This window comes from Cydia strobilella, chromosome 2 (assembly GCF_947568885.1).
Source record: "Cydia strobilella chromosome 2, ilCydStro3.1, whole genome shotgun sequence".
Lineage (NCBI taxonomy): Eukaryota > Metazoa > Arthropoda > Insecta > Lepidoptera > Tortricidae > Cydia > Cydia strobilella.
In genome coordinates this window covers 6,724,012-6,738,882 of record NC_086042.1, presented here as the reverse complement: position 1 = coordinate 6,738,882, position 14,871 = coordinate 6,724,012, and the positions used below count along the sequence as shown (strand labels likewise).

Sequence of the window (14,871 nt, the reverse complement as noted above, 5' to 3'; positions counted from 1 at the left end):
TAAGACTGTCACTGTCTTATCTGACACATGTCACTGAAAGTTATCCCTTCTCCATAAATACACAGCGCCTGCAGCTTCGAATTACCCAATACACCATTTCCGAGTATTAAAAAATGTTATGATTGGTTATTAAATTGATTGGCTAATATAAAATTCTATAATGTAAAGCCTCTTGCGCGGCATTACATCTTTTGACGTAGATAACTTGCGCGCAGTAGGTACAGTTGAGTAGCTTGCGGCGAAAATCCCGTGTGGTCATTTTTAAACAATAAAACACAAAAAAGTCTCGTCCGACTTCTATAGTTCTGTTATTCTAGTTAGTGGCTTATTCACGTTTTGACCTTCTGATAATCTTTGTAAATAAAAGATGATCTGTGTACTTATTAATAACACTCATGCGTAGTTTAACAAGTCTAATCGTATAAAGTTATTAAATCTTGGCAGTCTCTCGTTAGAGTATTTACGCCCTTATAACTTTCTGAAGCTATTGATGTTGGATGTACTTCAAAACTAGTGCAAATGCAGTTATTCAATTTCATCAGAGTTTTAACGTCGCGAATATCCACTTCTAGAACGCTTTACGAATTATTCGTGAAAATACTTGAATCTTTCAAAAAAAAAAAGCAGAATATTACTGAGCTGGGAATATTCTAGTTTCATAATAACAGTTATGTTTTCTCACTAAATATGGAAACTGTTTAGTTTTTATCACGCCAAGTGGGCAAGTAGTGCTACGTATAAATAAAAAAACGAAATTATTACCCTGCATAGGATATTTCGCGGAAGTTTTGCCTTATAATTATTTTTATACTTGAACTTTTAAGCTTGCATATTTCATAAAAATATAAAGAATATACTTAAAGCATTTTTATACATCACATTAATTAATATTGTTTAATTAGTATTGTTTTTATTTTAAACTTCGTTATAGTAAATAATAATTTAGAACTTTTTTTTAGTATCTAGTTCTTACGCGTGAATTATCGTACCTATTAATACCTCGGGCAGGAAAGCTTGGAATTACATTATGATATATTAAATATATTAAACCGGGTCACTCACGTTCATAAAGTCGATTATTGCTCGACATGTTTCGCTCCATAACGAGGAGCATTGTCAGTGCCTCATGCAAGTTTTGTCATTAAAATGACATTATGATATTTATGATACTTGAATGTTGATGTCAAATTTAAAGTTATTTCAGATTGTCGTTGTAAAATGAAAACGTAACGTTCGTGTGGCTAAAGTTGTTTAAAATAATTATAACAAACCTAAACTGAACAGAATAAATATTACCTGTTTAAAAAATTGTGCATATTGCCTTCCAGAAAAAAAATTATAATAATAATTTGAAACAAGTTTCTGTGTAGTTTTTTTTGATCACCGATTCTCCTTGCGTATTTATCTTCTTCTTACAGGGTTTAGTTCTTTGTATAAAAAGCTGACGACGGATTACAGATTAAAGCGGGAAATTTCAAATAAGTTGGAAAAGTTCTCGGACGGGATACTTTCATAGTAAATTAAGGAAGCTTTCATTTTGGAAACGGAATTCTTTATCCCCATACAAAAGTGCCCGAAGTATTTAAATTTGGAAACAGAAACTTTCCGACGGCGCATAAGCAAGTGCGATTGTCCTAGACATCATGAATTTCGAAGTCCGCTACTACAAGTTAGCTCACTAGATGTAGAACACACACACACACAAGAACTAGTGCATAGTAGAAAGAGCTACGATATGCAAATGTAATTTGAGTAAACAGCGCCGGCTTAATTTAGGTGGCGGTTACGGAGGCGAGCGACGCGATAGCGGTCCCGGATTTGCATTTACTCTTGAAGGGTTTAAGGCTGCGAAGGATCTGAAAAGACGTCTTAGAATTCTTTGCGATAAAATAAACTAGAAGAATGGAACCGTTACGTTATATATGCTATGTGAAAAATCATTCTAAGCTGATTTCATTGTTGGAATCATTCGTTTTTCTGCTTATACCAAGACAGCAAAACCGTTTTATATAAGTGCAACATATACAAACTATTAGCTATTTTTATATGTATTTATTGTCACTCAACATCGAAAAAAGATACTTTTTCTCCAACAGAGTATGAAATCGTACAGGACGTAAAAATATTAGAGAGAAAAATATTACGTATTGCTAACTATTACAGCCGGTGCTTAGTATTTAGCTTTAGTGAAAAGGGGTACAAGTCTGGCGTAACTCAGATGAAAAAGAATACAAGTGTCATGTGAAACTTGTACTCTTTTTCATCTGAGCTGCGCGAGACTTACCCCTTTTCACTAGAATCACAATTTTATTATAGTTACATGTTTTTCTGCGTATTTCCAATCAAAATCTTTCGTCTAGCAATCCAGTTCCAGAGTGTAAAGGGGCCCACTGATTATCAGTCCGCCGGACGATATCGGCCTGTCAGTTAGAACAAAAATTTGACAGTTCCGAACAACTGACAGGCCAATATCGTCCGGCGGACTGATAATCAGTGGGCCCCTTTACACTCTGGAACTGGATTGCTAGACGAAAGATTTTGATTGGAAATACGCAGAAAAACATGTAACTATAATAAAATTGTGATTCTAGTGAAAAGGGGTAAGTCTCGCGCAGCTCAAATGAAAAAGAGTACAAGTTTCACATGACACTTGTATTCTTTTTCATCTGAGTTACGCCAGACTTGTACCCCTTTTCACTAAAGCTAAATACTAAGCACCGGCTGTAATAGTTAGCAATACGTAATATTTTTCTCTCTAATATTTTTACGTCCTGTACGATTTCATACTCTGTTGGAGAAAAAGTATCTTTTTTCGATGTTGAGTGACAATAAATACATATAAAAATAGCTAATAGTTTGTATATGTTGCACTTATATAAAACGGTTTTGCTGTCTTGGTATAAGCAGAAAAACGAATGATTCCAACAATGAAATCAGCTTAGAATGATTTTTCACATAGCATATATAACGTAACGGTTCCATTCTTCTAGTTTATTTTATCGCAAAGAATTCTAAGACGTCTTTTCAGATCCTTCGCAGCCTTAAACCCTTCAAGAGTAAATGCAAATCCGGGACCGCTATCGCGTCGCTCGCCTCCGTAACCGCCACCTAAATTAAGCCGGCGCTGTTTACTCAAATTACATTTGCATATCGTAGCTCTTTCTACTATGCACTAGTTCTTGTGTGTGTGTGTGTTCTACATCTAGTGAGCTAACTTGTAGTAGCGGACTTCGAAATTCATGATGTCTAGGACAATCGCACTTGCTTATGCGCCGTCGGAAAGTTTCTGTTTCCAAATTTAAATACTTCGGGCACTTTTGTATGGGGATAAAGAATTCCGTTTCCAAAATGAAAGAACTAGTGCATAGTAGAAAGAGCTACGATATGCAAATGTAATTTGAGTAAACAGCGCCGGCTTAATTTAGGTGGCGGTTACGGAGGCGAGCGACGCGATAGCGGTCCCGGATTTGCATTTACTCTTGAAGGGTTTAAGGCTGCGAAGGATCTGAAAAGACGTCTTAGAATTCTTTGCGATAAAATAAACTAGAAGAATGGAACCGTTACGTTATATATGCTATGTGAAAAATCATTCTAAGCTGATTTCATTGTTGGAATCATTCGTTTTTCTGCTTATACCAAGACAGCAAAACCGTTTTATATAAGTGCAACATATACAAACTATTAGCTATTTTTATATGTATTTATTGTCACTCAACATCGAAAAAAGATACTTTTTCTCCAACAGAGTATGAAATCGTACAGGACGTAAAAATATTAGAGAGAAAAATATTACGTATTGCTAACTATTACAGCCGGTGCTTAGTATTTAGCTTTAGTGAAAAGGGGTACAAGTCTGGCGTAACTCAGATGAAAAAGAATACAAGTGTCATGTGAAACTTGTACTCTTTTTCATCTGAGCTGCGCGAGACTTACCCCTTTTCACTAGAATCACAATTTTATTATAGTTACATGTTTTTCTGCGTATTTCCAATCAAAATCTTTCGTCTAGCAATCCAGTTCCAGAGTGTAAAGGGGCCCACTGATTATCAGTCCGCCGGACGATATCGGCCTGTCAGTTAGAACAAAAATTTGACAGTTCCGAACAACTGACAGGCCAATATCGTCCGGCGGACTGATAATCAGTGGGCCCCTTTACACAGGCGTATAATGAATTAACAGAATTGCTTCACTAGAATCAAGCGTTACAGAATTGCTTCCTCTGGCAATAAACAAGCTACCTAATCTTCGAGCGGAGCTTTATGTTGGCACATACACAGCTCTCGGCGTTGCATAGTGCAGCCCCTACTGAATTAGGTGCAGGAGTTTGCTCTAATTGCACCAGTTCACATTTAACTTTGAAATATAGCTCTTTGCAAGTTTAATGTGCTGTCGTGACGGTAGTAAGTCTGGTTATTGGAAATTTGAAGTACAAGTTCAGATACTATTTAATATTAAGCATTTTTGTTTTGTAGCTAGCTACCTATAGTTCAATAATAATAATTATAACCGCAATAAATAAGGCAAAAGTTGGCGCAGTGGCTATTAACAGATAACTTGAATAAAGTATGGCGAGGGCCAGGGAAGGACATTGGATATATATTTTTATACTTTTTATCAATCATCCTCATCATTTCACGTAGACAAAATCGTGGGCAGAAGCTAGCTATTGCGTGAAACGAACCACTTATGTAATTTTATTTTATAACTTGTGCGTGGTCTATTGACTGTAGTTAACTAGTTTTGCAACTAAACCACTTAATTTTAAGAACTTCATCCTCGAAGGCTCGATATAAAACTATATATCCCGTACACGGTTGACGCGTGGCCAATGAACCATCAAATACATAGCTTTTAGCTTCAGTCGACTACGAAACGAAGTCCAGTGTATATTGAGCTTAAGTTCCGTAACATTATTTTGCAATCAGAGGTCTTACAATGGTTGGTCTGACCAATGGCCTCGCCCGCAAACCAGGCGATTGGAATGCGATCCCTGAATACTCATTATGTATTGACTTTATGGGATTGGACGCGGACGAAAAATAATATGAACGCTCGTAGATTTTCCTACCTTTTGGAAGTATGACAATGGTGACGTGTCTTAGTTTAGGTTAGGTTAGCTAGGTAAACGTTGAACGTCAGTAAAATGAACTAAAAACAAAAACAATGCACATGCTAAACGAATCTAAATACTAATTATATTAATACCTTACCCGCATTATGCTATATGTATATTTAAAAAAGCATTACATATTATTTCGTAAGGAAAATGTGGTATAAGAAGTATTTATATGTTGAAGAAAAGCGATACTTAAGTGGGACAACACATTTATCAAACTCAATAGGTAGCCGCTTGAAACAAAGTAAAATACTTTAATTAAACTTAGTTGACTTAATTTCAATTTAACAGTAGGTAATAAAACAGAATTTGCAAAATAGGAAATAACATTTCATCATTGCAGTCTTTTCTTCATAAACGTCCAAAAATAACTTCGGCATTTGAAAGCCCAAGATTATCTCTATAACTTGGCTTAGCAGCGCCGGCAAGGTAGCATCGTTCCAGTAAATTTAAAATAACGAGATTATGTTTAAAAGTCATTATCATAAAATATAAAAGTCTAGACCGTACTAGCTTTAGTATTCGAGTTGTGAAACCCATTATTCATATTTATGCAAGTTCCGGCGCTCGTTTTGCCATGGTAACGCGTTTAAGACTATATACAGCTAGTTTTATAAGACTTGCTGGAGAGTTATTTGCATTCCGGTAAAGTTCGTAGATTTCAAACAGTCCCCTTTCGGCTTATCCTTTGTCTATTGTTAAATGAAACCGCACGTGCTACTAACTAGCATAAAAAAATGGTATGGCCGTTTTAACCGGTTATTCAATTACCACTCTATGGAGATTGCAATAAGGTTTAAAATGAACTAATGGGAAAACATATTCCTTAGCTGTGTGGTCTTTGCGGTTACTGAGTGCCGGCAAGTCGAACGCTACAGAACCAGTCTAAAATGTGTCATCGATATGCGTAACAAAGGCGCGTTATCGGAGAGCGCACTTACACTGGTTTTTTTAGCGTTGGACTAGCCCGCGCTCGCGACGATGCATGAACCAGGTAAGAGACAGGGACGGATTGCGATTAAAACATTTTGATGGATTCATGACAAGTATGTATTTACATATTTAAAACAAACAGTAATAACATTTTTTTACTAATCAGTTAAATAATAACATTAGGTAATAATCCGTTTTAAAAATAATCAACTATTAAAATATTCCTCTCTAATGTTACAGACTAAAAACTAAAACTATATTTAACAAAATTAATACATATATGCCCTTTTTAAACAATATCGGCTTTTTTATTATTTACATTGTGGTTGTTTATTATTTACAGTGTATAAAAAAACGTTATTTTAGTTTATTAAAAATTTGTCTGTAATACCTATATATTGTAAAAAAGCCGATATTGTTTACCATCGACTTTGTTTAAGCTGGTCGGCCATTTCTATTTTTGCGGTCGCTGCAGGGGATCATCGAGTAAATACGGGCCTTAATGATTGAATAAAAAAAAAGTGAAGCTGATTGCAGCTATTGCCATAGTCCATGAACCATTCAGAAGGAAAGGCAAAATGATAATATGTACCTATACAGGATGGCTAAAAAATAAGTTGCCAGGGAGGTTGTGGTATTATACTGAGCAACTTTTACTATGGGACCAACCACGAAATCGCAAAAAAAAAAAACCCTCCCATAGAAAATGGACCAGCCAAAATGTATAAAACAGCCAAATTTTTTTTCGCGATTTCGGGGCTGGTCCCATAGTAAAAGTTGCTTAGTATAATCCCAAAACCTCTTTGGCAACGGGAATGCACTTATTTTTTAGCCACCGTGTACCGAGTACACGAGTATCGAGATTGTATTGGTATAGTATGTATAAAACAATTACTTTTATTTAGAGATCATTCAATGCATGGCAAACAGCAAAAGTTGTGACGTTTTCAGAGGTCAAAACAAGTTATATTCATAAACGAGAAAACAAACACGTTTCCAACCAGCCAGAGCTATTAAAAACGCTCTACCACACTAGTTGATTGCATTTTCATATGCAGGGATCGAACCTAACGGCAATAATAAAAATACTAACATTGGTTTACTAAAACCTATTTATACAATGAACGAGGCGTTTCTTTTACAGTTTAAAATTCGTTAAAACCATTACCCATGTTTGTAAAAACCACTTATACTGTCTAAATGTAGCAATTTAAAAACGGAATGCTAACGGCTAGTAGCATTCTACAAACAAAAATAAAATTGCAAATAAAAGTACATCCCTAAAAAGACATTAGCAGTCCACCGTAGTTTTGCTGCAGTTTTATTGTACTTGGGTCAAATTAACACAATGGTTTAAATAATGAAACAAATATAATAATTTACATATGTATCTGCATCGATGTCATTTACGTAAGAAAAGTAGGTATATTTAAGTAAATAATTTGATTTGTTTCCTAGTTCATAAATATGTATTTAACAATTTAATATAAAAGCTTCCGTGAGACAAAAACAATATTAAATTAGAAGATTGCTATTGATTGTTGTTGTTATAAGTGACGACCCATTTTAATTTATTTTAATACGACAAAAAAATTCTCCGTTGAGAAATAAAACATCAAATGTTAAGTTTGAATGCCCCCCACGTACCTACAAAGAGCATTACGAGTACATACAAACTCTACCGTAGGTTCAGTGCAATTTAATTGTGCTCGAGTCAAATCAAACGGCAAGATGGCGGCGGCAGGATCTCGGCTCGTAATTTCACGCCCCCGGCGACATCTATAATTCCACCCGGCTATCATAAATTAGCATACGTATTAGATTGGACTGAATTCTGTGCACGCCTGTACATTAACCACGGCGGTGTATTAATACCTAGTGCAGCGGCTACCAACCATAAAATAAATATGAGTAAATGAGAGCGGTACAGTATATCATATTAAACATCAATTCCATTAATCCAAATAATCCAAATCGACACTTTTGAAGTAAAACCAAGATTTTTAAAGAAACTGAGGCCAATTGATACGTTTACCATTAAATTTGGCACTGGCCAAGTGAGAGTCGGACTCGCGCACCGAGGGTTCCGTACTTTTTAGTATTTGTTGTTATAGCGGCAACAGAAATACATCATCTTTGAAAATTTCAACTGTCTAGCTATCACGGTTCATGAGATACAGCCTGGTGACAGACAGACAGACGGACAGACGGAAAGCGTAGTCTTATTAATAGGGTCCCGTTTTACCCTTTGAGTACGGAACCCTAAAAATTGAATAATTAAATAGGTCCAATGTTTTTTTAATCATTTTGTTAGTAGGTAAATCTAGTACATGAACATCTATAACAACAACAATCTAGTACAATTGGAACTGCTGATAAAGGAGGACCAGTACGGAACATATAAACGAAACGTATTTCACGTTTAGCAATATGTCTTCTTCGTTAAGAGGATAGGGGTGATCGATTTTCCATACAAACGCAGTCCTCATTTTCCTCCCTGGATATTAACATTAGGAAAAATATTTTTACACAATTTAATATATTCTGATCATAGCTATGTGAGTTAGATTTTTTTTAGATTTTTCTTTATTATAAGAATTACGAGCTTTTAAAAGTTTGTATGAAACCTGTTTTAGCTCCTGACTCTTATAATAATAAAAAATCTAAACAACAAACAAACGGTCGGTTTTGGTTTAATCGGTTTAATCATAATTAAAATACATCGTCCTAAATATCATAATATCATAATAAATTGTGTAAAAATATTTTCAATAATGTTATTCAATTCAATTCAATTATTTATTCATAAAATTTTACATTTTATACGTTAATATCCAGAGAGGAAAATAGGGAATACATTTTTATGGAAAACCGGTTTCGAGGCGGTCGACCCCTTTTGTTAGGTTTTAAGCATTATTTATGTCCAGGTTGGGTTCTTCCAGGAGGAATTGAGAGAACTCCTCAAAACTTATAAGCAGAGTATTTAAATGTATAAACAACATTGTTTATTGTTTATTTATTTATATCAATCAGACAGCACTAACAGATAAACCTTACGTGCTATAATATAACGCAACACACGTGCGAGCACGTGCTTTAACATTCGCATTTAAAGAGTCCACGGCAAGTATTTTTACGTCTTGCGGCTAACTGGAATTATTATTGGATGCACTTTGGTACCTAGTACTACCTAGTAAAGATTATAATGGCATTTAAAACTGTTTTTGTGAAGTCCTTTTTTCTATTAAAGGTTATTATTAATATGGCTATAACTATAGCAAAAAAGAACTTGAAACTAGGCACGGATACAATCATAATGACACGAAATAGAAAAACTCCTCAGAAACCCTTCTCATAAAAGATTCCTTTCACTCGTTACGATTACACGAACAAAAACACCGTTCTATTACGTGTCATTTACATTTAAATACAACGTACAAATATAATCCCGGACAGATGATATAGCCCAAAATGTCATTCAGCGTTAATACCGCTGGAATGAATGACAATCAAAATTAATGAATTACGTAATTGACGTAATAATTAGTAATAAACGAAACTGGAAGTACGAGGATAAGTCGTCAAGTTACAAGACTCGATGTTTTAATGCCTACTTATTAAAAAAATTATAGGCATCTAAGAAGGAATCTTAAATTATTATAAGGTTTTTTCTTTGTTTAGTCGCTTAATACGTAATAATATATGTGACAGTCGATTATCGAATAACTAAAACTAAAAAAAAACTTAAGTTCGATATAGTGTTATAAGCATACTTATAGCGATTTTTGTATTTTCATCTAAAATCATCATCATTTAAATGGGCTAGGTTTTAGGTTAGATTTGAACCGTGACCCTTATAGAACCGAACTGTTACCAGAAAATTAGGTTAGGTTAGAACTGTGTCCCTTACAGAACCGAACTGTTACCAGAAAAGTGAATCAAGTTAGGTTAGAACTACGACCCTTACAGAACCAAACTGTTACCAGAAAAGTGGGTTAAGTTCGGTTAGACTTCTAACTCTACAGAACCGAATTGTTCGAATCAATAGTTATGCCAAACGTTGTTATGCCAATAGTTGCTATGCGAAGTGAAAATAGGCAAGTAAAAAATTATGCGTTCCAATATAGACCCTGGAACACCTCATCAACAAGTATTTTACAACTAATTGTAAAATAATTGTTAGAAGATGCACTTATTTTTTTCTACCAAGACCATAATAGTGGTTTTTCAAACTGTTTTGTTGTAAAGCCGGCTTTTTTCTGTTAATAATTATTTCATAATTAGATAACATGACTGTGTCTTGAGGAATGCCGCCATCTTGGAAAATGTACTGTATTCTAGCTCCTTGGTTTTTTCCTCTGAATATAAATTGCTGGATATGTGGAATAGCATACAAAATTGCCTAATATTAAATTTATTAATTGCAATTAACGATTAAATCTGTCTGCCCCTTTTTAGGATTCATCCTATCAGTCGAAGTCCCTAGTTATTAGTCGTGGGATAGGTAGGTATAGCGGTTAATTTAGAAAAAAATATGTTACAAAAACATCAGAAGGTACTTAAACATATATCCTAATAAAATCTGAGTTTGTTATAACGTAAAACCTTCCTTTGTACTGTACAATCAAAAAGCAAATGTTACGATGTAAAAAACTTGGACAAAATACAAATTATCTTATATTTAAACGTGGCAATAAAACTCAAAACTTCATTCGGCCTCCAGATAAGGCACCTTTATAAGGGCTGGTGTATTCCAACCGCATGCCAGGCGAGGTCATCGCTCAGGCGAGCCAATATATTTAGCGCAATTCTGCTACCTACATATTTTTACAGATCTTGAGGTCGCCTTACACTGGTTTTGCTATCTGACTCACCCGCCGCCCGCGTATAGTATACGCGCACAGGAGACGCTGGGCCGGCCGGTATGAAATGAATTTTACGTGAGCCCTGTAATAATCCGGCCCTTTGTAAGACTTGTTGAGTACTCATTAGTTATTCATTTTCATTTTCGTAGTTATGAGGGTAATCGTATGCGCGTTTTACGCCGATGAGTCGTAAAATATTTCAGTATAATAGCTCGTCAAGTTTACTACAAGATTTCCTAATAAATATGTTTACAGTAGGTAACTGACCTACTGCGGACGTGCGGACCCCTAATGGGTCCGTGGACCCCACTTTAAGAAACCCTGATATAAAGGATTAATTACTGAATTACGTCCGCGCTCTAAAAAAACCGGAAGCCCAGCTTAAATATTTATTTTATTCTGTTTTTAGTATTTGTTGCTATAGCGTCAACCAGAAATACATCATCTGTGAAAAGTTCAACTGTCTAGCTATTACGGTTCATGAGATACAGCCTGGTGACGTGGTGACAGACGGACAAACAGACATACAGCGGAGTCTTAGTAATTAACTAAACAGGTAAAATATCAAAAGCAAAGGGTTTTGTTATTTTTATAATATCGAATTTGTGTGTTTTTTTAATACATAAAATTATGAACATAGCTCGGACCTGGTTATCGTAAGAAAAGAACAAATACGGTAATGGGTAACTTTTGGGCATTTGTTAGTTAGTTATGAAATTATTTGAAAAACTGTAAATATGTTAAAATGAAAATTAGAAAAAATGTCACGTAAAGTGGGGATGATTTTTTTCGCTTATGTTTTATAGTGTGGAATATTGTAGGATAGGTATAGAGTTACTTAGGTCGGTAACGCGCATGTAACACGTCTGGAGTTGCAGGCGTCCATAGGCTACGGTGACTGCTTACCATCAGGCGGGCCGTATGCTAGTTTGCCACCGATGTGGTATTAAGGCCGTTCTATCGGTTTGCCGCTGTCTCTGTCAAATTTCGCAAGAAAGAACAGGAAAGATCATGCGCGCCAAGTGTCAATTTTGATCGAATTTTGTCGATCTTTAATTATTTTAAAAATGTTACCCTACAATATCGAAATTCGAAAGCTATGAAAATACTATTTAAGTTAAGATTGTTTTTTCTTCTTTTTTTGTTTATAGTATCACATAATAAATAACCGAGTAAAGTTGGATTAAAAGTCCGAGTTAGAGGTTACTTTGGGAATTAATTGTATCGAGCGAAGTGTCATAATTCGTGTATCGGAAGCTATGATATTAAAGATAATATAGTCAAGAACTACATATATTTTTTCCACGTCTACGAATACCAACGCCTCTTAGAAAAACAGGATCATATAAGGAGATTTTTCGCCTTCTGGCTCAGGGAACCGCCTTAAAAAAATAGAGTCTTATACGATGAACGATGATATACGAAATACGAACGAATAATCTTCAAAAATCAGTTTTTAATAAAGTTAATATTTTCGGAAATAATCGTACCGAAAGGAAAATACAGTGTGCCCCCTGAACCGTTAGTCCAAAAATATGTAGAAATCGTGATAGTAAAGCTTATTAAAGATTTTCAATGATAACTATAGCCAATATGAATGATCTAGCCAGCTAGATCTGATAGCCAGCCGTTTTTGAGCTTTCGAAAAAGTTTTCTCTTCTTAGTAAAGTAAAAAGTCATACAAGTGCTGCAAAGGTGATGATACCAACTAACTGCCCCCGTTCAAGGCGGCCTATTTTGTGACGGACGGTTAACTACGGAACCCTACACTTAGCATGACCCGACATGCTCTTGACCGATTTAAAAAAATAATATTCTTAACTGAATTGAATATATTGAAGGATTTCAGTGCCTGTTTGTACAGTGCCTGTTTAAAACCATTTCCAAGTTAACAGGCAAAATGCTAGTAAAACATTGTTGTAAATGATTATGTGCGCTAAATTATTATAATAGATGTGTAAATAATTTAGTAAAATAATGAATTTTTATGTTCAAATAACAGAATATTATCTTAGGATGCATTTCGAGTATTCTTATTAGAACCTAGAAGTATACTACCTAACTAAAAATAGCCTGTCGATTAATTCCAAAGTTGCAGACAATTGTCAAATTATTAATTATTAAGCAATCATTTGATAAATTATACGCATAATAACGCGTCGAACTTAATATTGTTACCCGTAGATGTATTATACGCGTAGTTATATGTTAGCCCGGAATCGTATCGTATCGACCATTGTAATTACACCCTGTGACAATAGTGACTACCGAACCGCGCGGTAAACGTCCTCACAATTGAACGGGGTGTAAGTACTTACATTTCACAAAATGTACGTTTGTCGGAAAAGAGGATAATATATTGGCGTGGAATATACATGTTAGCCCGGTGTCTCCCATCGTATCGACCATAATTATGTTACAATAATGCCACGTGACAATAGTGACTACCTGACTACCAAACCGCGCGGTAAACGTCCTCTCGTTTACTACCCAAGGTTCAACCGCGCGAAACTAGTCGGAGTTTTTAACGGGAACAACTATAACAACTATATATTCATGAAATGTTTCTTTAGTGGAAATAACATTAAATATTGGCATGGTAGCCCGTTGTCCCCATTGTACTCGTATACCTATTGACCATTGCAATTATTAAACGGCGCGCGGAAAACAATCCTTACGTCTATTTACTAGCAATATAGGCACGCAAAAATGGACCGGCCATATATTTATTATATTTGATTTTCTTATATAAAAAAAAACATAACCGCGAAATTATAACAGATGCATAATAAACTCTTATAAAACATATTCAATGACATAAAATCCCAAGGACTTCAAAAGTCTTGTCGTAATAGATATACTTATGTATATTTATTTAGTCACCCTCATTTAATATACCGAAATTATGTTGGATTTACCTAAATTTCTAAAACATCTTCAAGATATTATCTGTGTTCCCATTTACTGAAAATTCATTCTCCCAATCTCTTTTGTTATGAATGAGAAAAGTTTTAATCTCTCATCTCAGCGGCTTTGGATCTAAATTAACGTTACGTTTTATTTATTTTATTAGACGTTATCAACTTTTTGACTTAGCAGGTGTTAGTTAATTTATAATTTGTTATACACCTGAAAAGCTAAAATAATATAAGAAATGAGTCAATTAAGCAACAAAATATAAACTTCATACATTACCTGCGTCGAAGTGAAGAAAGCTCCCTATTTCCGGCATCTGAAATAATGATATAAAAGCTGTCACTTATCACCGACCGTAAATGTAAGATATCAAACAGGAAAACTTCCGAAATAAAAATATAAAGATAAAAGAAACGACAAACGAAAGAGTCAAAACAAAATAGAAACAACAAGTCAACAACACTTGAGCGCGTCAGGAGAGGTAACGGTATCGAGTTAGGGAGCATTTGAGGCAATCAAATTATACGGAAACTTAGACCCGGAGGTGCGGAAAAGGAAACAACTAGCCACTCTCACGCACACTTACCTTTCATGATCCTTGATTTTCAGTCAATTCAACGCGTTTTAAAAATTAAGTGTTTTAATTGTAAACTGTGTTAACATGAAGTGTCGGTATCGGCAGAAGCTCAGTCGCGTCTAACTGTGCGGCGAGCCGCGCCCCTACACGCTACTTGTACTGAATCTCTACCCCAATTCCGGGCTTCGGGAGGCAAGCGCATCCCCGTATTATTAAGCTTAACTTTGCCACAACGTGTTACACTAAAATGATCTCTGCTGCCGCGGAGAAAGGTTTAAATTGCCGTACTTGTTTATGATTGTAAGGCTATTCGCTGTCTGCCGACTGCATTTCGGTACCCGGGGATGCTGCGCAAAATAGGAGCACGAAATATGAACGAGACTGCGAGGCGCTGGCGGGTGGGGAGGGGTGTGAACAGACTGGGGATATTTGAATAGACCTCGCCAGCTCTTTCTAGCGGGAGA

The 14,871-nt window shown here is 35.4% G+C and overlaps 1 protein-coding gene across 1 annotated transcript in view; it reads left to right on the top strand.

Annotated features, from left to right (window-relative positions):
• Window positions 1-14,871, top strand: part of LOC134751224 (homeobox protein Hox-A7-like) — a 149,255-nt gene that overhangs the window by 76,859 nt on the left and 57,525 nt on the right. The gene's annotated exons all lie outside the window — the stretch shown is intronic.